Source organism: Python bivittatus, unplaced genomic scaffold, assembly GCF_059951505.1.
Source record: "Python bivittatus isolate LINGU-HERP-01145 unplaced genomic scaffold, Pbiv_v1 ctg000590_np1212, whole genome shotgun sequence".
In the NCBI taxonomy this organism is placed as follows: domain Eukaryota; kingdom Metazoa; phylum Chordata; class Lepidosauria; order Squamata; family Pythonidae; genus Python; species Python bivittatus.
In genome coordinates, this window is record NW_028277086.1 from 18,648,229 (window position 1) to 18,672,152 (window position 23,924).

Here is a 23,924-nt window from a genome sequence, read left to right on the forward strand (position 1 = left end):
CTTTTTAAACTGTGACTAAAATTGCAGGATATGAAGAAAGATCTATATGTTGAACTTTCTTCCAAAAATAGGTAGAAAAATGATTCATTGTTGCCTATCTCAAATCTGTAAACTCATCATTGATGAATCATGGACAAAGCCCTACTGGGAAGAATCACTGGATGGTCCCCATTATCTTGATTCTGGTGTCCAGAAAATCCATCAGCCAAGAACTATGAAGAAATGGTGCCAACTTTATTTGGGAGTAAATATATATGAGGCTTCTGAGAATTGTAACTGCCTTCCACTCAGTTCTGAATCACTGAAACAAGTTACATTGCACAGAAATAACTCTATGCCTAATTTTCAGTACCTCTTTAAAAGTCTGAGCAAATCCCATCTATCATTTAGTGCCTGACTTTCTAACTGCAGTCTCAAAATAAATCTATTTGTAGTTTTTTTAGTTTCTTTCTTTTTTTTAGATATGAAAAGTTTGAAATGCCAAATTTGAGAATGCTCTTTAACACAGTTTATATTAAAATGTCAGTATATTTTGGCACATACTCTACAAATATTTGCACTTTTCATTTATAGTTTTGCATATTTCAGTTAGTTTTTGCATTTTTTTTCTTGTTGCATTTTTATTCATTAGGATTATGAACAAGAAAACTATACCTAGAGAGAAATAGATAGAAAAGGAGAGAGAAATAGAGGGAGGGGAGGGCAAACAGCTTTGCAAAATGCCAAACATTGTTAATGGAAAATGTTAACCAAGTAAATGGTAAATTAATACACACACACACACACACACACACACACACACTTCTATTAAGATGTGCACTAGATTTCTCTCCATGCTTTAGCATTTCCTACGACACTAGATGATCAATGTTACAAAAGTGTACATTAGAAACAATAGATGGCAGACTTCACCACTAAGAAACTCCTGTTGTACTAAGGTTTATTACAACAGTGCATGATGGAAATTATAGCTTTCTCTTTACTTTGGGATTCTTTATTGTTGCCTGTATCAAATTAGACATGGCAAATTGCAGTGATATATTCTCACTACTACTCAATTTCAAATATATATAAATTCCAATTGTTACTTCTATAGTGGGATTCAGCATCGCTGAAAAGTGAAGAATGAACCTGGGATCTGGCCACATATGAAGTTGTCATGGCTTAAATAGCTTGTCCTCAATCTGAATGGCTGAAAAATGGGGAGAGGTCACAGTGCAATGTGGTTCTCAGTGACCTTTTGAGCCTCCAAAATTCTCCTGATTAAAGACTTTCTAATGATGACACCCATACACTGTAGAATTATGGATCTGGTTCTACTTCTATTCACATGATGGTATCTGGCTTCAGAAAACAGTAAACGATTGCTTTTTCAGGAGAAGAGATGTGTGGCCAAAAATATCAGTAAAAAATCTGTCACAGTTTCCAGTTATTACATCTATTTGACATAATCCAACCAATGATTCTACTGTGGATGCTTTTCACTCCACAGCACCTCTCAGGCTAGTTTCTGAGGAAGAGGTTGAATTTTGAATACTGAGTATAGCCACTGTCAATGTGTATAGCCACTGAGTATAGCCACTGTCAAAATGAAGCACTGTCATTTATGAGCTTCAATTTATACTTCATAAACTATAGAATTCCAATTAGCAATATGACTGTGGTTATTCTTCTCCTTTTCCTCCTCCTCCTCCTCCTCCTCCTCAATCTCAATTTGTTATGGCCACTCATTCCAATAGACTCTGGGTGGCTTACAAAATCCAATACATGGTTAAAACAGTTAAAAACATAAAACAAAATGAGACAGCCCAGACTAAAAGAACCACAACAATAAAAACACAACTGCCTCCCCCCCACAAACATATTAATCCCAGGCCTGGGAGCACAGCCAGATTTTAAAGGATTTCCAGAATCCCAGAAGAGTGAGCTCCATCTGTATCTCTGAAGGGATGCTGTTCCAGAGGATGGGGGCAGGGGGCAACAGAGAAGGAATAGACCCTATTAACATCAACAGTTACCAGAAACTGGCAAGAACATATCTGGGGCCTTCTGAGTTCTACTTCCAGTGTCAAAGGTAGGAAGAGCAGACAGCAAGGCAATCACAACAGTTTGTGTTGCTTTCTTGATATAAATAGTCATGTGGTCCAAGAGGGCTGGTTTGATCCCACACTGTTTAAAATTAAAATCTGTCACTTTGGCATTTATTCTTCCTGCCTTAAACTCTGAAGACAGCATAAACTAACCCAATGCTTCTCCCAGATGTCGTTTTCAGTTTATATGATAGTGTAGGGAATAAATAGGCTGAATACATTCTCAGCAGCCTTTCCATTGACTTCTAGGCTTAACTCAAACAGGAAGACCTTCAGGACAGAGTTGGACCAATGGTTGATTTTTGCAAGACAACTTGAAAATCTACACTTGTGGAACATCAACACCCAGGTAGAGCTCAGTGTGATACTCAGTTTCCAATGTAATGTTTTAAAGTCAAGGCAGCCCAACATTTTAATTCCAGATATAAAAAGCTGAACCTAACCTTAAAATCATTTAACCCCCTGGATGAGGTGTGGTACTGAAACCAATCTTTAGATCGATTTCAGCTGTTCACTACAATGTAAAACTAACAATGCCAGTCATGAGAGAGGCATCAACTACTAAGATCAGTCAGAAAGATGCAATAATGCATCTGGAGCAAAGATGTCCATCTCTTACTATATGGGCCAGCTTTGTGGTTGTAGCATTTGGGGATAGTCTTCTATTTCAGTGCTACTTTTATGGGTCCGGGACTAATAAGACATTCCTACATACGTCTACTCAGAACTAAGAGCCATTAGGTTCCGTCAGACTCAACACCAAGAAAATGGGTATTATTTTCCTATTAACTTAGTTGCTATTTTAAAACTAGATTGGGTTCCATGTATAGTGTAAGACCCATTTCCATTTATTTGGTTATTGCAACACCAAAAGAGGGAAATTTGTTAAGTAAGGATCATCCCAGATGAAATGGCCATGCTAAGGAAAACCATGTCATTAAGTTACCGTGCCTGCAAGGCAAGGCTTTGTTCTGCTTAACTTAATACTGATTGAGGGATAAAAATAGGAATGGAAAGTTTGTATCAAGCCTTTTTGAAAGATTTTCTTTCCTAGCACAGTTACTTCTGTGAAAATAATAGAAAAACATCGCTGCCACTACTTTTGATGTTGTTGCTATATGACATAACTATAATGTAAATAAAAACACATCTAAAGTACCCTCAAAGCAAGATGAAAAGGTATGGAGATGCTGCAGAGAAAACTAACCCAGACATGGAATGGAATGAAAGAAATCTTTGCTTTAGCTCCAAAGGATCATGATAATCTCTTTCATGCTAGAAGAGAGAATGGAGATTTTTCTTGGCCTGAAGCAGTGCATTTGGAAAAAGAGAAAGAAAAAAAAAAATAGATCTGGCTGCTATGGCATCCATGTTTGGGCCAAGCTATCAGACCACGGACTAGTATGGAGAAAATAGAAATCGTTTCAATGGCTCTGAGTTCAGAGTATTCTCTGATAAAAACCTTAGGATTACCTCAGTTGCACAAAAAACAAAAAGTAACTGTGGTTAGTGGAGAAAAATGATAACAATAATTCCCCCATCCTAATGTAGACCAAAGTTTGATTTGTGAAGGAAGGGAAATGAATAGGTAGAATTCTTCATTTTTTGCCAAAAAAACTTCCATTCTTGCCTCTTTGACTCTCTTTTAGTTTCATGTCTTTTCGTATGAGTTTTTTGTTTTCTTCTTTTATCGTCTCGGTTACAGATAAGGGAACTTTGGTTTCAGATTTGGTTATTATCACTTGCAATTATTTTTAGGTTTTTCAGAGCCTAGTTTTCTACACACACTGTTCACAGATATAATTTATCTTTGGGAAGACTTGGTAAGCCTGATTATTTATAACTGTTCACTGTGATGTTTCACACAAAACTAATTCTTTCTTGAGCTAGATTTTTTGTTCTGCAATAAATGTAGACTTCCAAGTTTCCATCTCTTTCTACTCCACTGTATTTCCTATTGAGATTCAGACTTTTGGTTTTACTGGTTAAATCACTTTAGACCCTGGGACTATCAAGGCAGAGATGAGTAACATTTTGACGACCACAGAGCATCACAATGTAAAGTAAGAGACAATATGGACCCAGAGATGATATAAAGAAGGTTCTGTCCTGGACATCTGGTAGGATTTCCTAGGGTTTTCTATTTTTTTTTTTTATCAGTATTTTCTGGGAGATTGAGGGGATGTTAAGTTTATGTTAAGGCTTTGTGTATTTCCATTTTAAAATAGTTTATTGCACTGTCAATTGAGAGATTTAAATTGTTGTTCTGCAGTTTGTAGAACCAAACTGTTATACATTTACAAATATAATAACCCTTAAACAGGAGACAGGTGGAAGACTGCAAGGTAGAATTCCACAAAGGATATATAAAGTTCCTTATTTTTTCTACTGTCCTCTGATTTTTGGCTTCATTTCATAGATCTTATACAGCATATACAGTATATACTGACTCTTTCACTGAATGACTTCTGATCTTTCCTGAATCTAGGGAATACATAAATATTTTGGTAGAGACAGGATCTTTGGTAACACATATCAATATCAAATAACATATTGTTTGTTGTTGTAGAACTTCCTAGATTCTTTTCTGAAAGTCTTTCTGAATTATTATCAACATGAAGACACTGCTTCCTCTAAATCTGGGAGGTCAGCCCCAGGTTGGGAGGGCAGTGAAGAGTGAGAGAGAATCCATTGTACCTCCCAGCAGCCAACTGAAGGCTTGGAGAAAGAAGTGTGTATGCTGCTTTGTGCCAATGATATCATTGCCCATGATAAACAATGATGAAATTTCCTTTACACCACCTGTTATCTTCACTCCACTGTAGCTCCCGGAATCACAGCTGCCTAAAACGACTGTCTAGAGTGTTGCACATTCACTGGAATTTTTTAGATGTGGAACAGATGGTATACAGACTTTTTACTGTATCTCACCCCATCAATCATACATCAAGAAGTTAGTTGAAACAGAAGTCATCTCAGTTTTTGTTTTTATGAGAAGAAAAAGGAAAGATTGAAGCAAAGAGTCAAGATGATAATATCTCCTCTTTTCAAGTGTGTTCCAAATGTGGAGAACTAATTCAGGCTGCTATGCCTCAGCAACATGTGGCATAAAATAAATAAAAAAATAAAAGCCCAGAGTCACTTTGTGAGATGAGTGGCTATGTACATGTGATATACAAACAAACAAACAAATAAATATGTATTGTCGAAGGCTTTCACGGCCGGCATACGATGGGTGGTGTGGGTCTTCCAGGCTGTGTGGCCGTGTTCTTGAAGTTTTGTTTCCTAACGTTTCGCCAGCACCTGTGACCGGCATCTTCAGAGTGCAGGAGCACAGACAAGAGCAGTTCTCTCTGTGCCCAGGGTGATGTGACCCTTCTGTGAGTATTTATAGAGATCTGGGGGGGGGGGAAAGGGGGGATTGGGGGTGTGTGTGGGGGGGTTGAGTTACTGAGTTGCTGCTTGTTTTGGTGTCAAATCTGTGTGTATCTTCCTGGGGATTAGGCAGCAGCCACTATACCAGGCTATACCGGGAAGCCATTGAGATTCACAAACACCAGCACAGTTTCAATAAAAGAGAGGAGAGTCTAAAAATCAACAAAACCTGGCTACCAATCCTGAAAAATACAGCCTGCAAAAGGTCAATGAATTCAGCTCAACCACCAGGACATGTGAACAGTTCACACAATGAACTTGCTAATCACCCCCAGCAGCTCCTCGTTAACAATTCAATAGAAGAAAAAACCCTGCCTAATCCCCAGGAAGATACACACAGATTTGACACCAAAACAAGCAGCCACTCAGTAACTCAACCCCCCCCACACACCCCCAATCCCCCTCCTTCAGATCTCTATAAATACTCACAGAAGGGTCACATCACCCTGGGCACAGAGAGAACTGCTCCTGTCTGTGCTCCTGCACTCTGAAGATGCCGGTCACAGGTGCTGGCGAAACATTAGGAAACAAAACTTCAAGAACACGGCCACACAGCCCGGAAGACCCACACCAGCCAAACCAATAAATAAATAGGTAGCAAAGCAGAGAGGGGATCGATGAGAGGCACAGTCAGTGGGAGTGAATTATATTAGTGTGATGGAATGGAATTATGAAGGCCAAGCTCAGGGAGACAAACATTTTCTTAGCTCGCCAGAACCACGTGGGAGGATCAAGAGGATGAGACTGGCACCTCCCTGAGGAATTCACACTGTTGTGGCTGGAGGACTTTGGGAACTGGGGTTTTAGTCTGGGAAGACTCTTGCTAGAGGCTGTAGCTAATAAACATAGCTGGACTGAATTGGCATTGTCTCTTGGAGTTCCTTGGGCTAGGCCTGACAATTAGGCAGAAATTGAACAACAACCTCAATTGTTCCATAAAAACGGTAAAAAGCCCTCAGATCGAGCTGGACTTCAGGTGACTGCATGGATGTGATAATGAAATTTTCTTGGTAGCAGAATGGAAGTGGCTTGGATGTTTTTTTGATTTCTAAATCTTTATCCTGGCATCTTCTGAGCCCAAACAACTGCTACCACATGCTACTACCTGTTGACACCAACTATTCTATTATAGACTCCTTAAATATATTCATTAATAATGAAGATTTGAGGTGTGAAGGAGACCAAAGGAATACCTTGAGAACTAAAGTTGGAAATGTGATTTTAAGAAGTGTGGATATCATTACAAACTGCAGAAATGTTATTGAAATGGGACAATTTTTCCTTTTAAAACAGCCCCACTTAGGAAGCAGTGGGTTTTTAGCCTTGGACACATAGGTTTGTTACACAACTCCATGTAGCATCCAGTAATTTGGAGCCCTGCGTATAGGATAACAGCTGACAGAATTTCTAACTATGCTAGTATGAAATTCTGGGATCTATGGTCAAAACATTTGGAAGTTGCCAGCATAGGGAAAGCTGGTTAATATCAATAAATAACCACTTACCCAGGGAGCTTGACACAGGAATAATCCTACAGAATTTGAACAGCTTATTAATGAGTATTGGTCTTCTTCCTGCAGTATGGCACCCCAGCTGGTTCATGTTTGATTCATCTTTACTATACAATTAATCTGTTTTGAGGTTAGCAGAAGACTCACTGGGTTGGGTGAACATTCCTGAAAGCGATTGCTGTCTTTTCTTGCTTGAAGTTGAACTACTTTTCTGAAATAAATACATTATGAACTGTGACACTGCATATGAACATTGAGCTTGGGTTGGATATTTTCCAAAGACCTCCTAGAAACAAGAGTTTTAATGTCAGGGGATTGCTTATCATCAAACAGCTTCAAATATTGAAAATATATGGTACTTAATGGCTGTATGCTTTGACATCTCACCATTACTATCTAACAGATGGTCTAGTAAAACTCTGGCATATTTTGCTGTGTATCAACCTATCCACCTCTATGAGCTGCAGTTACTGACAATGAATTCTGGAGAAGTCATTTTAGAATGGGGGCACTTTTCTAATTACCACTGTGTCTTGGGAATGAAATTAAAGGGGGAGGGAGAAACCTTCAAAGCTTGGCATGCTGGTCCTGTGCCATTGCTTTCCTGAGGCTATTGATTTCCTTCACACTGATAAAGCCTTTTGAAGCTGTGAAAGACCTACTGCTGATTACCACACTTTGTGGTTTGTGAAGTATGTGGGAAAGTATGTTTTGAAAAGCTTCCCAAACACACTGTATGTTCCTAAAGATGTAGCATGAAGGCATAGTCCTGCACACTGAACGTTGATCACATTTGAGGGCTGTGAAGATCCAACATCTGGTTTCAGGCAAGCTTTACAGGACTTCCAAGCCAGCCAGAAGCTGAATCTAAAGTACTGATAAATATTTCAACAGATTCAGAAACTACAGGTGGTTCCTACATGTCATTATAATGATCAAACCTCAGCAGCTTGTTTTTATTATCTATTGGAAAGACTATGATATAGACCAATTCTCTAGAATTCAACCAGCTCTCCTTCCCCCCAACTTGCTAATCATAATTAAACTTTTTGTAAATTGGTCTCGTTGAACTTGGATTATTGTTCACACTTTTTCAGAATGAATGGAGTTCGTGTATTTACTATAGCATATTGAATCATGGTCAATGATTCTTTCAGCCAATCCTGCCCAAGATAAAACTGGGGCAACACCCCCCCCCCACACACACACAAAAGTGCCATATCTTGTTAGAAAACAAAACCCTTTTTCTGTCTAGGGAAAAGCATTTTTTATTAGGTGTAATGTCACGTGTACATATTCTAAGACATTTTCCCCTCCTAGGAGGCATGTTTTGGTAAGACTCTTTTATGCATAAATCATAGATACCGAATAATACATAGGATTTTCACAGATGCCATTGTGTAGAAATGCACAAACATTTTTGTCTTTCGGTGCAGGGAAAAATGTGTTCTTCAACAATTACCCATGTTCCTGCAGAACCAGAATAGGCACACTTTGGGGAATGTTGTACATATTTGGAATTTTAAGGGAAAGGCGTCACAAAAATGTTACCCAATAGTAGGCTTGCCCATTCACAAACTAGATGCTATTGCAACATGGGGTGGCTCTTCCTTTCAATCACACCCAGCCAGACCCCACCAACTTACTTTGTCTTTTTCCTGGGCAGATAAGCACACTGCATGCAAGTTCTCTTAGTTGCACCCACCCATTATTGTTATTTTTATATTGTCTATGTGGGGTAAACATACTATTTTGAACAGCAACACTAGAGGTTAATGCTTTGCAACATTTTAACTTGCCATTTTTATTGATTTTTTTTGAAGTTAAATAGTCCTTAAATTATTAAAGTCAATTGATGCAGAAAGCTTGTATGTGCTGATAGGGAAATTAACATCTATGGGCATCATCTCACCAACCTCTACTTCAAAGCAATGAGGACTATCAATTTCTTTGAACTGTCTTTTTCTCTGTTTTTGGTTATAAATTCAAGATGTGGTTTCAGGACCCTCCAATAGCCACTATCTGTATTGGTGGACATCAGTATTCTCTTGTGCATAGCCCATTGCACACCCCCTGCATTTAAGGATCAGCTAACGGGTCTCCTTGTAGATGTCCTTTCTCACCAGCTTGAGCTCATTAATCACATCTGATATCAAGATAAACAATCAATGTATTATGGTGGTGCTGTTATGAAAACAGAATTACCTCACAAAGCCTTTTGATTTCCCCTCTAAGCCATTTATTTTTTACAGCTCGTTCTTTAATTTTTCATAGAAGCTTCCTGTTTTCCAGATCTTATTCATCGTCAGTTTCACACAATCTCCTTTTCATGGGCCGCATTCCTCAAAGCTCCCTTGCAGCCTCTATAAATCAAGGGCAGCACATGACATGCATTGTGCTAGCCACTCTGAGTTTCAGACCTGCATGAAGAATAATGAAGCTTGCAATGATGGGAATCTAACCAGTTATCTGACTAACTGCTATCTCCTTGGGAGTGCTGGAAAGTAATAAATGAAAACTGTCTTCACTGAGTTTCATATATGGAAGTTTTGATTTGCCTGAAAAGACTTATATTGGGATTTTCCTAATCCCTTTGGAAGTAAAACAATCTCCTCCCTTTCTGTTAACTTGAACCTAATAATGGAATGAATCCACTATTACAGATTTCCTGTCCCAGAAAGTCTAAATTTCTGGAGTCTTTCTTTTAATTAGATGAATCAGTTATTTATCATCTGAGTTGTCGTTTTCTCCTTTCTTAAGAAAAAGAAAGAGAGAGAGATGATTCAGAATTGTAAAAACATAAAATTGGAAGGGACTGTTGAGACAGGGATTTTAATGAACTTTGTCCAAATTAAGTCTGGACATGTTATAAAATAAATCCTATAAAGGCAGTTATAATGCATAACTTTTTAAGTTAGATAATGTAGTGAAGGAGATGTTCGATTTTGCTGATTAAGCATAAAAATGACACAAATGAGATTGTGTCTAAAGAACCCTATTATTCCCAAACAAATAATTTTGTATCATTATGTCAAAGGTGGGAAAGGCCAGATCCAGCCAAAAGGGCTTCCTTACCCAGTCTGGTAACTATTTCCAAGCCTACTTATTTCCCTGTAGACTAGAGTTATCAGATATCTGAACAGGCAAAGGAGGACATGGACAATTGGAAAAAAGGACAAATGGGGGAAAAGGGGGGATACACTAATTGTAACTTCTTGCCATCCATAACAAAAATTACAGTGAAAAATTGCAAAAAAAAAAAAAATTCTTAGGTTTACATATATATGAAATTACCTTTTCCAGCTTCAGGAGGATTGGTTTTTCAACTGCCATATTTTTCTAACAAATCTTTATTTTCAAGAACATATGCTAGTGTGAAAAGGCACAATGCACTTTTCAAATTTCACTATAGAAATGTATGATGACTCGTAATCTGTAGATCTATAGTGAAATGGGATCATAGGTTTGAAGGGGCTGGATTGAAGTCGATTGCTGGAATCTGGAAATAAATTAAATGACATAAATCTAGGCTGTTGAGCCTGTTGATGGATGAGGGAAAGAAATGAGCAAAGTACAAGTCACAAAACATGAAAGTTTGAATGACTAGTGTTGTGGAACCAATCTAAAAAACAAGACACTCAAAATGCCAGGCCATATTTGATTTTAAGGCCATGCATGCTGGATGGAGGGCATGAGGACAAAAAGGAGAACATGTCCTCCTTTTGCCAGATGACTGGCAACCTTACTGTGGACTCCTTCTTCTCCTGCTGAGTAACGTACGGTGGTTCTGGGGATGACAGTTTACAGCTCAGTACAAAAGTCAACCAATTAGTACCTGACAAAATAAATTAGTCAACCAATTAGTACCTGACGAAATAAACTCTTTCTCCCTGGCCAGATTGCAATATTTTTCCATGGTATAATAAGAAAAGATGCTCATTGTAAAGCCCCAAACCCATTAAGAGCAAGAGTGACGTGGGGTTAAGGTATCGGATGAAGAGGGAGAGACCCAAGTTCTAGTCCATCCTTGGCTACAGAAGCTCAGAAATGATTTTGAGCTGGTCCCTTTCTCTCCACCCAGCATACCTCACAGGGTTGTTCTTGGTGGAAAGAAATGGCAGGAAGGAATGCAACGTGCGCTCTTGAACAAAAGACCTACATGTAAAAAATGAATACATAATTTGTGGCCTCCGATTGCACACTAATTCCCAAGGCCTCTGTAAAATTTGCTGCCCAATTTTAATTATGGGTAACAGAAGGAGTTAAATTACTAAACCTGGGTGTGTGTGTTAGATTAATTAATTTGATTAATTGTAATTGATTTGAAATTAGTGGTATAATTAAATCACTTTGAGTTTTTGTCCTGAGCTACCCACTTAGTTGTCTGTCTGTCCCCAGCTGGAGTGCAATTCCAAGTGTGCCAATGAGGAATTAAATGTATCCTTCCCAATACAACTCTAAATTGGCTATTCAAGTTACTTAAGTAAAAGCATATAGGACATAAACATTTAAGGAGTAATTTAATAACAAATGCATGGATCTTCAGTTTGGAAGATTGCAATATATTAATAAATACATTTTAAAAAGTCAAGAACCTTCTTCCTAAGAAGGGTTCAGTCCAGAATTTCAATCTACGATCAGGCAGTTTTACCTTGTTTGCCAAAAGATCCTCCATAAGGTGACCAAACATTGCTTTTTTCATTTCAGCACAAATGTTTTTAGAATGCAACATTGTGATAGCAGCAACTAGCCAGAACAAAATAGATGTCAACCTCAAGCAAGTTCCCAGTCACCAAATGTGAAAAAGAATGTATGCCTCCAAAAACACCCAAAAACCAAAACCCAGATCTTTCCCAAACATGAGACTAAAAAGAAGCATCATGAAAGACTATCAGAATTAAAAACCATAATACATTATGACCCTTCAGGGAAATATGTAACAGACTTCTTTCCTGATATTCAGCCAGCAATCTAGGCAGATATTCCTAAAGAATACCGACACACAGAGGGGGAAAATTTATTCAAATAAATCTGGGAAATGAATCTTGTGGAGGCCAATATATCTGTTGTCCAAAAGAAATTACATAGTAGACTGAAGAGCTGCACTCAAAAATTTGACTCATTCTTTTGAGTAAATTTGTGAAATTCAGGCATAGATATTCTTAGGCATGTCATATAGTTTTCTCTGGAGGGATCATTCCTGATCCTACAGCTGTCAGTCATGCTTCCCAGGCCTGCTTTTTTTCATGCCTTTCCTCTTCACCATGCACTTTTGTATGATTTTTTTTTAAAAAAATCAATCAGTCTTTTCCTTTACAATTCTTGGGTTGTTTTCAACTTTCTTTGAAATTAGAATATTCTTGGATATTCTGCAGCTTAGTCTAAACCAAGTCAGCTAGTGGTGGTAACAGATAAATATGGATTCAATTACACCATCAGAAATAGAAGGACAACCATTTTGCTAGACATTCCCTACATGTGATCACTTGAGGAGCCCTTCTACCTACAATAGATTCAGCAGGAACTGAAAATAAGGTGAATACTGGATAGTGCTGCAGAGTGGAAGAATATAGCATCTTCCCATTATCCACCCTGTCCATCTGAAATTGTCTTATTGACTAGCCTGATGGCTTTGACCATTATATCCAGCCCAATTTCAGGGATACAAGTAGTCCTTGTTTAGCGACTGCCTCAGACAGCAACCGTTCGCCAGTTACGATGGTGATGAAAAAGTAACTTTGCATGCTGCAGGTCCCAGCAGAGAAGGCCCACTTTATGGAACATTCTCCCTCCTGAAGTGAGGTTAGCTCCATGTTAATGTTCTGGATGTCCCTCAAGACCTGGCTATGTCATCAGGCCTGGGGGTCGCAGAGGACTGGTGAAACCCTGAGATGGCTCCATGGTTAACCTCCACTCTCTCTTGTACCTTGTGGGTTTTTTTTTATATTTTAATAATTACTGTTTTTTATATGTTTGTTGTTTTAATTAATTGTCGCATGCCACCCAGAGTCACTTTTTGTGAGATGAGTGGCTATATAAATTTGATAGATGATAGATAGATAGATAGATAGATAGATAGATAGATAGATAGATAGACAGATAGATAGATAGATAGATAGATAAACAAACAAACTTTGTGACCAATCCTCACATTTACAATAGGTCTATAAAGCAAAGGAAAGGTGAAGTAAGATCTTAACCACAGTCACAGTTTCATTTAGCAACCGCTTTGCTTAACAACCAAGTTGCCAGTCCCAGTTGTGGTCACTAAAAGAGGACTACTTGTAGTTGTAATGCAGTCCTACACAAAATGTGCAGTTCTATGATGGACTTGTACAGTTGTAATGGGAATATTATGCAGTTGTGTATCAATATTTTTAATTTATAATATTAGATATTTTTAAATTTAAAAATATTATTTTTAATATGCAACAAACTTATTGAAATGCACCTATTTTATTTTATTTAACTACTGCAATCCTCAAAACGTCTTGTTTTCTTCTTGAAGTTGGCCTCATCCTCAGAAGTAACATGGTTTGTGAACCTAAGAAAACAAATTGTGTGCTCATAGACACAAAGAGCAGAGGTGTGTGATTGCAGCATGTGAATAAAGATAATCACATCTAGCAGAGTTCTATATATTCCCACCTGATCCAGTGATACTACAAGCCTGCATAGCCATTTCAGCTGAACTTATCACAATACAGCCACCACTTCTTGAGTGAAGGGAGGCTGGTGGGGGAAACTTCTCCAACTGCTTACATATCTTCAGGGAGTCTCAAGTTTCTAGTTCAACTGGACCAGGAAAGCTGGTGTTTTTTTTTTTCTTCCTTATTTGAAGTTGATTCTTCACTTGATCTTAGCTAAAAGTTCTTCCATCTCTCTTTCTAAAAGGTAAATACTCCAAAACTCCTGTGGATAACAGAACTTTTCCATGGGAACTCTGGGGAATCCAAACAGTCATGTTTTATTATACTGTTTCTTTTATAAGAACTTGCCCTCTACCTCTGGAATACCTAAGTAGATTGGATGAATTTTATACCACTCTGCTTCTTTCAGATATGAACCTTTATATAATTCTCACTTACCACTTATATATCCCCTTCTGTGTAACTGCTATGAAAACACCAAGAGAACATTCAACTATGATGCCGTGGATAGGACGGGCTTCTGCTAAAGTTCAAACATGTTTTATAAATATGTTTTTTTTAATCTTTGATTGTAAATAAAGACGATGTATGTATCTTTGAAATTGATGTTTCTTATAAGCATGTACCATCAATCTGTTTGCCCAGGTATTTTAAGTTTATCATCCTGTCCACCATGCATACCTTATGTCAGGCATGTACAAGTAAGAGGCCTTACTCTGTATGGATAAGCTATGTCCTTCTCACCCCAGATGTTAAGATTCCATGAAACCACATCTGATAATAAAGAAAACAGAGTAATCAGTTTTGTCTTCTTCCATGGCCAGGAAGAGCTTCCAAATCCTTGCAAGCAGAAAACTTATTTTCTTATATTCTAGGTAGCATGTGTCCCACATAGCAATTTCTTTGGAATATTTTTTGAATGATCCAATAACCATGGAGTATGCCTTGAGCCAATCTCCAAGATGGCTGACATAAAATAAAGCATTCATTTATTTTATGCTAAACCTTTTTACATTGTGCCTCCTTCTGTCTTTCAGCATCTCTCTTTGGTCACAAACTCATCCTATAAAACTAAGAAGACAACTCTTTTTAAAAAACTATCATTTAAGATTATATTCTTCTAGATGAATTGGTTGGGTCTGCATGGTGGTGGAAGCCAAAAGAAACCATGGAGAGGCCTTGGGCCAGAAGTGGGATGAGTCTTATATGAATTATATCTGACTGCCATTTTACTCTTTCTGGAACCCTCATTTCTCTCTCCCAAGCAGGCTGAAAGGAAGATCAGGGGGCTTTTTCCAGGGTTGGGTTTGAAATTAAGCTGAGGATCCATGAAATTAGCCCAAGGGCTACAAGAGGCTGAAGGACTATAGATTGCCTTTCTCCTCTGTGAAACACCAATTCCATCCTCATTGTTCCCACTGCCTTTTATCTAATATCATTTTTTCATTATTTCTTTCAATGGGGCAGTCTGCTCCCAGGTTCCCTGCTCGTTATTGTCATCCCCCAAGGACTAAGGACACACAAAGATTATGTACAGTCTTCATTGTGCAATGAAGCAAACTTTTCCTCAGATTAACACATGTAAAGAAAAAAGCTAAGCATTGGTTTTTATGCATGTCTCAGTGTAGTTTGTAACTTCAAAAACAGAACTAAGTTGCATATGCAATTAATTTTGGGGGGTGAAAATGTGTACACAATTGTGGCTTCAGAGTAAAATGTGTAGCATAATTTGCAGTTTCAGTGTTTACAGAAATATGCCTGCAAACAAAGTTACATGCTGTTTGAAAATAATCTCTGATGTGGAAGTAGGATTTATGAATGGACATGTTTAGAACAGAACTGGCTGAAACAGCTACTACTTACAGTAAGTCTTTATATAGTGCAAGGATGGAAAAGATGAAGCCACCTCTTGCTACAGGCATAAGGATGTTGTCTGCTTAACAGTCGGTGCAAAACCTATTGTGCCCAAAAGACTGATGTCATTAAGTAATCAAAAGATCTTGAGTTTATCCCTTAATATTGCTTAATCTTTTAAGATTGCCTCAAATTTAAACTTACTAAGCTTGAGGAAATGATAACATATTGAAAGTCAAACATTTTTCAAACTAACTAATTGATCAGATTGTGAAAGATCTTATTCTTTCAAAACCAACATGCATTGGCCTGTTGAAAGTTAGAAAAGTTAGAACAACCTTCTCACTCATTACTTGCTGCTTAATACAAAGCAGTGCAAAATTTATTTTAATCATGCAATCCCCCCTTCCATACATTGCTGCTAGATCATTTCTCACTCCCACCTTTCTTCTATATCCTCAGCAAGCTGCCCTTTCTGTAATTAATCACAGTGAAGCTTATTCCCAGCCATTCCTCCTTGGGGGAATTCAAATGAGGTATTTTAATTGCTCTGCCAAAGAGAAGAAAGAGAGAATCTGTCCTGTTTGAGTACTAGGCTGGCTTTTTCAAGCAAAAAGGGAGATTTTCTTACATCCTTGAGATTAGGAGTGCTGGGGATTGCGACCTACTATGAATGCCATTTTCTTAAACTGTTGCATTAATCATGGAACAGAAAAATTTAGATGAAGATCACCTTTCATATTATTATTTTGAGGCAAACATATCCTCTTTTTGCACTGGAAAAGGAGTATTCATTCAATAGGAATAAGAAAGTCTTGTAAGAGATTCGATACTGTATAGGGTTCCTCAACCTTAGCAACTTTAAGATGGGTGGATTTCAACTCCCAGAATTCCACAGACAGCATGGCTGGTTGGGGAATTCTGGGAGTTGAAGTCAACCCATCTTAAAGTTGCTGAGGTTGAGGAACCCTGCTCTATAAGGCTTATATTCAATTAAAATTGCAACAGCCAGTTTAGTCTATCGGTTAGGGTGCTAAACTAGAAGTGGGAAAACTTGAGTTTTAGTTCTACCTTAGGCATGGAAGTCAGCTAAAGGATGGTCTAGTCACTCTGTTTTAGCCCTAGGGATAAGGCAGTTCTGACGCATAGGATTATTAGAAATGTGGTTAGTAAATAGGACATGAGTTTGAAATCATTTGTATATGTGCACAACAAATTATGATCATGGAGTCTTAAATCTCTTCCAAAATTCCCTGGCCATCTTCATCTGTTTTAAAACAAACAAATAAACATCCTGGTCATCTTGAACTAGTCTCTCATAACAATATATTTCAATGTTTGTTTCCTCAAGCCAGACTTCTCTTATAGCAACCATGACTAGAAATAGTTAATCCATAGAGGAAGTCTCTAGGAGCTGTGATTAGTTATATTTATCAGGGTTAAGGTTACAACCCAAGAATTCCATGTGTACTCAATTTTCAGATGAGAAACTTATATATAGGCAATTTAAGGAAACAACATTTTGGTTCATTTTTTCATATTTTTTTCATTGTCACGGAGAGGGGGTTATCTCTCTGTGGAAGGCAGAATAGACTGCACCTATTGATTATTATGGAAATGGATTATTACCAAATTGAGAATCCATTCTCATACTTCAGATATAAATCAAAGTTCCATGCAGCTTACTCCAAGGAAACTAAGCATAGGATGAACACCATGCCTGCCTCGCAAAATTGAACTAGGCAGGAATGGAAGATCCCAGTGGTCATTATAATTGTGCATGCCAATAAAAGATATTTTATTCCCTCTATCTCCAATCACTTAAGATCCTAATTTAAGTGGGCATTTTCTTTCAACAGACAACAGATATGGATTTCCCTGAAATGATATGAGCTAATAGGGAAAAATGGATAGGGTGTACAATTTATTCCTTAATCAAGGCAGGATCCTTCCTTCCTTCCTTCCTTCCTTCCTTCCTTCCTTCCTTCCTTCCTTCCTTCCTTCCTTCCTTCCTTCCTCCCTCCCTCCCTCCCTCCCTCCCTTTCGTGTGTGGCCAAACAAAACTGATCAGGGCTAGGATTTATAGTAGTGGTGTAGGGAGTGAAGAAATTCATGAAAATTCATACCATTTTTTTCCCTGGCCCCCTTTTTTTAGCCATACAATGCCTGGGTCTTAAAGGTCAAAAAAGGGTTGGCTAGAGGTTGATTGCAGCCCACAGACTGGATTGTCCACCCCAGTGCTACTCATTAGAGCAGGAAGTGGAGAGCAGTGAAGCTAGAGAACACAGTGGTGGATTTGGACTGCTCTGTGCTTAGATTTTTAGCATGGTCAAATATTCTCTGCAGCGCCGGTATGGATTTGCATCTGTATATGTGTTTCCTTTTTATATATATAATATTTTTATTGAAGTTTTGCATATATAAAAGTGAATACTAATAGCTAATAACTTTTTATCTTTTTATAATGCCTGTTTTTATTCACTTGTTATTTTATTTTAATAGTTGTACGCCACCCAGAGTTGCTTTGTGTGAGATGGGCAGCCATATAAATATGCTGTATAAATAAGATAAATAAATAAATAATACAAAACTAAAAAGATGTACAAACAAAAAAGAAAGAAAAATATTAAGAGAAAAAAAAGAAACAGAAAGTGAGACATGAAAAGATGACTTCCCCCTCCCTCCAAACAAGCATAAGCATTTGCAGTAACTTAACACTTTCTCTAATATTATAGAAAAAGAACATCTTCCCATTTCTCATCTTTCTATTAAACAATAGCCAATTTATTTAAAAAATCATCAATTAATCTTGTTCAGCAAAGGCATTAAGAGTACCAGTAATAGTAAACTGTATTTAGTAAATAGTAAAATGTATTTTAAACTTAGACAAATACATTATTTTGCATTTTAACTTATATCCTTTTCTGATAAGTAAAAGATAAAAGATTTATCCCCATTGGCATAAGGAATACCAATAATAATATCATGTATATTTTAAACTAAGTCAGATACATCCCCTTTACATCTATAAATCAACAACTTACAATTCTGGTCGTGGAAAAAAAAAAGATTCCAATAATAACAACCCAAAATCAGAACTTATATAATTTAACCTTGAGTATCTGTTTTCTTTTTGATCCTAGGTGAAATAATATGAGGAAAAGAGGTTGCCTCTGGAGAAATGTCAGTCTGACATTAGTTATCTGAATTCACTGTTATGATTTTGCAATGCCCTTGTTATCCAGGGGGTTCTTGTTTGGCAAATGAAATTATGCATGAGTTAGTTAAACTCAGAGAAAAACTGACATATTAAATGCATTATAATGAAACCTGTAGCTTGGCAGTGCAAAACAATATGTTTGTTTTATGCCTGAAATCTGGCACATTCCTATAATTAATAACATCTTAATTATTAGCAAATGAGCACAAAATACTTGTGGAGCTCAAACATCTTGTATGAATTAAATTTAAACTCATTGTTTAGGTAATCAAAATAACAAGGACACATTCTGGACCAGGATACACCTTTATACTTCTCAGGAAATCTTAACTGCATGTAAGGCCTCTTTCTTTCCTTAACTTCTTGTTGGTCATCAACTGAAAAGCAGAAACTGAAAGGCACTCACCAGGTCTTTATTTATTTATGTATTTTTTTAAGCAAAGTCTTGTTTTGCATGGTGGCTCCCATTGGTCATGACCATTAGAAATAGTGGCTAATATTTGGGATCTTGAATGCCAGATAGTTTCTCAGCACCATGTTGGGAATGGTTCACTTGGGTTTTGACCTTTGTTGGGTTTTTTGCTTTCCTGGGAGCCACCAATGGGTGCTCTCCAAGGTCCTGTACTTTGGGCTTTGTCAAGACCCTATATGTTCCTGGACCACTAGGAGTTAGACTAAGTCTAATCTATGGTGCAAGCCCCTTTTAAATCAATCAGATAACTTACCCCAAGAGTTTGATGACTAAGATAATGTTCCTTTGATATTTTTTACTGCTAATGTTTTACCACACTAATGGTGCTGAAATTTAAATTTATGAACATGTTTTCTATGGGTTATGTGTTTTATTGTGTTATGTTAATTTTAAAATGACTTTAGATAGTTTATAGATAGAAATTACAGTGGTATTTAATGATAGACTTTTGATGAAAAACAGATGGTGATGTAAGAGTTGATCAAAACTCTTATGGATAATTGCTGCAAGAATAGCATATGTAGGATATTGATGCTTTTTTCTATATTTTGAAGACTTGTTCTGGTATACCCCATGGGACTTTTAAAAAGCAATTTCATATTACAGTGCTTCATTTGCTAACATATGCAAAGATCATTCAGACAAGTTAATAAGATGAGCTAAGAAAAATATGGCAAAAAATTTCATATCAAAGTCTGAAATTCCATTATAACCAGAGGAAAAACAAAACTGTTTTAGGCAATGAAAGGGGGGAAAAGATTAAACTATTCCATTAAAGTCATTTTGATGTTAATATAAGGCTGAATATAATTTAAATGTGCCAACTGCACAATTTATTCAGGAAAATTCCTAGAACTTTGATATATACAATGTATTCAAATATATTCAGTTAATCAGATTTAAATTCCAAAGTACATGAGCTGTTCCCTCAAGATGTTATTCCAAAATGTTCTCTTGAAGCGTTGTTTACAGTTTGCAAAAGAACATAAGATTAGACTTCAGTACACACATGCGAGGACACACATCCACACACAAAATTATCACATAATTTTGTTACTAAAGCAAAAACTCTGTCAAGGCTTGATTGAGTTGGGATAGAAAGCTATCCATTAACAAAAAATGGGACATGGATTAAACCCTTCAGTGTGCAAATGCCAAGTTTACCAAATGAGCAGAACAGAACATTGCTGGGAATAGAGCTTTTGTTATTGCATTTCTATAATACATTCAATTACAATTGTGAGAGATCAATATCTATGGAACAAAATTTTCCCAACTAGATTATACAATTTCTTTCTGACCCTTTTGAAACTCTTTGGAAACAGAGGACCAATTCAGTTCTCTGCTGCTTATTGCAAGATTGCAAATGGATCACCTCGAAAAGATTCCCTTGAAAATATAGAGGCAATGCTTGCTGAAGTCTTTAAGGTTGAAAAAATTATCTATCAGCATCATCTTCATCATTTATTGCTTTTCCATCCAAATGGCATGCAAGATAAAAACAATAAGAATTAATCATAAAATAAAAAACTTTTAATAAAACACATAACATAGAAACACTGAGATAAAAAGTAAATTATATCACCTTGCAAAAGAAAATATAATTCAGCTTATTTAGCAACAGCCCTTCTACAGGCCTAGGCTGCTATATTTTGCTGTTTGTGCTGCTGCCAGATATGCCCCTGAACAGTGGGACAGGAAGAAAAGCTTCTTCTGAAGACCTTAAAGTACAGACAAGCTTTGACTTACTTTCATGGATAGATAGGTTTTCCAGTCAGATGACAGAACTGTTAACATTTTGGACAGTGTGGGGTGAAAAATCTTGCAACCCTCTCTTGGAATAAAGAGCAGTGGCTAGCAAAGTCTTTGGTTTAGGTGAGGTTGTTAACAATGAATCAGTAAAATTCAGGACTGTCTTCTAGGCCCATATAAAGTGACTCTACTCTGTTCTGCCTTAAGGCATTCCCTTATTCCAGATAATTTAGTAATCTAATTCAAAGTCCCTCTTGACTTGGAAAATTGAGTTGGTCCTTCCTGATGACTTTATGTGAAGCCCTCAAGTGGGCTGACTTGATTTGGTCAACTCACTTCAATCTGATAGAAAGGCAGAGAAGCCTTTTTTAATACCTGGCCACAGCAAGGTAGCTGCTCTGATCCAGCATTTCTTCAATTTAAAACTTTGCTTCAAAGGGGCACTTTGCTTAAAATTTAATTGAATCAAAGCATTCCTACAAAGGTTCGCACAACTCTGCAATATTATGAATGGGGAACCTTTAGACTGGAGGGATCACAATAGCTGTGCTCTTTCTGCTTTGATGATGTGCATTAGTTAAACCAGATTGGCGCAAAATAGATGACTAGTCTCTGCCTTCTGAATAGAGAATAGCAAGTTGCATTATTTGGCCTACATCGGCTCAAAATAATTAACTGGTTTCTTCTTTTAGCAAATTGCCAAAGAGAGGGTGCATATATAGCTTGCAGCCTCAGTGGAAAACAACTATTGATAAGAGTGCCCTTCAAATATAAAGCTGGAAGGTCAGAGATGCCCATGGCAAAAACGCTGACAGGTTTCTCATTGCCTAGAAATCTCAAATGCTGGAGTGGGATGTGAATAGATTTGTGTATACAGTAAATGTGTTATGAATATCCCTCACGTTGTTCTTTCTGCCAACTTAATGCAAGTAAGTTGAAGTAAGTAAGAAGAAAATAATTAAAAAGAATTTTAATTATTTAAGCAGGTTCTGTATTTTTCCCCCATTTGAGAAAAAAGTCTCAATTTTTTGAACTATTATTCTAATTTGGATTGAGCAGGACAATATTCTTTTAGATACATACATTCTAAAGGCCATTTGAATATTGACTATTTCATCTCTCAGTACGAAATAGGAAAGCACTGGCCTGCAAATGAGACTTGTTCTCTTAACACAGGCTCACAAACATAACCAAAAGCAGTGACATGACATTCCCCTGGAGAACTGAGGCCATGACATTTCTTATTTCCCTATCACAACAGTGGAAGCTTTCAACCAAACACTAGAAAAACACAACCTGAACTCTGAAGAAATGCACTGGAGAGCAAAAAGTGGCTCAACTTTCATGACTCTTGAAGTAAACAGCTCAGCTGAACTAAGGGAAAAAGTTGGATCTCCTTATTTCAGACCCTAAATCTGATAGCCTTTCACCTATGACATTAAAACAAACCAAGAAGGGAGAGGAGGGAAAGAGGAGGAAGACCAAAAAGAGGAAAAAAATCATTTCCTCCCTATATAAGAAAAGAGGTTACCTCGAATAGCAGGGGAAATGCAATACCCTCCCCAAAGTGGTATGCATTTATAATTTCATGATCAACTCTCAAAACATTTGAAACACAACCCTGAAAGTTTTAACTACTAATGATCCCCTATTGTATAGCAAAAGAAAATTAGAACCTGATTTATTTTTGAAGGCTTATATATACTGCTGAGGCTTGATTTTTTAATGTCTTGCGGCTTTCTCTGCTGAAAGCACTCAACATGAATTAATATTCAGTGTTCACTAAATGATAATTGCATCAAATTGCTATAATCTAATTAGATGTTAATCCATGTCAGGTGGGAACGCTCAAGGCTCCAAAAGAACTCAGTCCTTTCTGGGTGTTCCAAGCAAACGGGTGGAAAACATGTGTGGGTGCTTGCTGCATGCATCTGCCACCTATTTTCCCTTGCCCACCACAAGTCTTCTCCAGAATGTCTGCAGAAAAGGCATGGCACATGTTCCAAGCACCTAGTCTATATCCAAGAGAAATTTCAGATCCCAGATGCAAAATATATCTATACTTGGTCTCTTTCCCCCAGGATTATGAACACTCAATACATCTGCTGTCACCATCACCTATTCTCCTCCAATGGGCAAGATGTGTTGACTATGCAATGGTAAAGAACGCAGTGCAGCGATAGTAGGAATCATGTTCTTGAGGTCATGGTTTACTGAACCCTCCTCATTCTGATTGTAGTACTCATAAGGAGATGAACTGTGCTCTCAATATTTTTTGTGACATTGCTTAAACCAGCCCAGTCAAGATATGATTTCACTGGAACTTTCATTTTTATTCCCAGTTATGATGCATTGAGGAAGAGCATTGAGGGAAGTTCTCGGAAGTTTTACCAATATTTTACAGAGGCAGCAGCAGCTCTCAGGTCTTTTAGCACTAAATGGAAAGAGGCCTGTGGTTGCTGTTGTCCATTCAGTAGGCAGCAGTTACTGACATAATTCCCCAACCAAGGAAGAGGAGTTTCAGAGCCCCACACTAGTTTCCTGCTAGAAGTTTGCATGCCAGTCACTTAGGAAAAATGGCATATATTATGAATGTGCTGTCATCTCATCTCAGCTCATTCATAATATAAAGATCTGTGATGAGTTTGGATTTCTGACTCTCAGACAGAATGAGAAGGACCATCTCATTCTGCCTGAAAGAATATAAGGCAGAAATTGGGCATCTGTGCTCTTCCAGATATTGTTGAACTGTTGCTCTCAGCATCCCTTATTATGTGATCCACGGCTGCTGAGAGTTGATATTTATCAATATCTGGAGGTCTATGAAGACTTTACAAGAGGGAGGGAGGGCTTGAATACACACACATGCACACACACACATGCACAAACAATATGCATGTGTGTGTGTGCATGTGTGTGTGTATGTATATATATGTATAT

The 23,924-nt window shown here is 37.4% G+C and overlaps 1 long non-coding RNA gene across 1 annotated transcript; it reads left to right on the forward strand.

Moving 5' to 3' along the window:
- Window positions 1–1,975: 1,975 nt before the first annotated feature.
- Window positions 1,976–4,940, forward strand: LOC148214752 (uncharacterized). The gene is made up of 3 exons (XR_015797514.1): window positions 1,976–2,439; window positions 4,090–4,210; window positions 4,660–4,940. It is a non-coding gene; the product is annotated as an uncharacterized LOC148214752 (long non-coding RNA).
- Window positions 4,941–23,924: the final 18,984 nt, after the last annotated feature.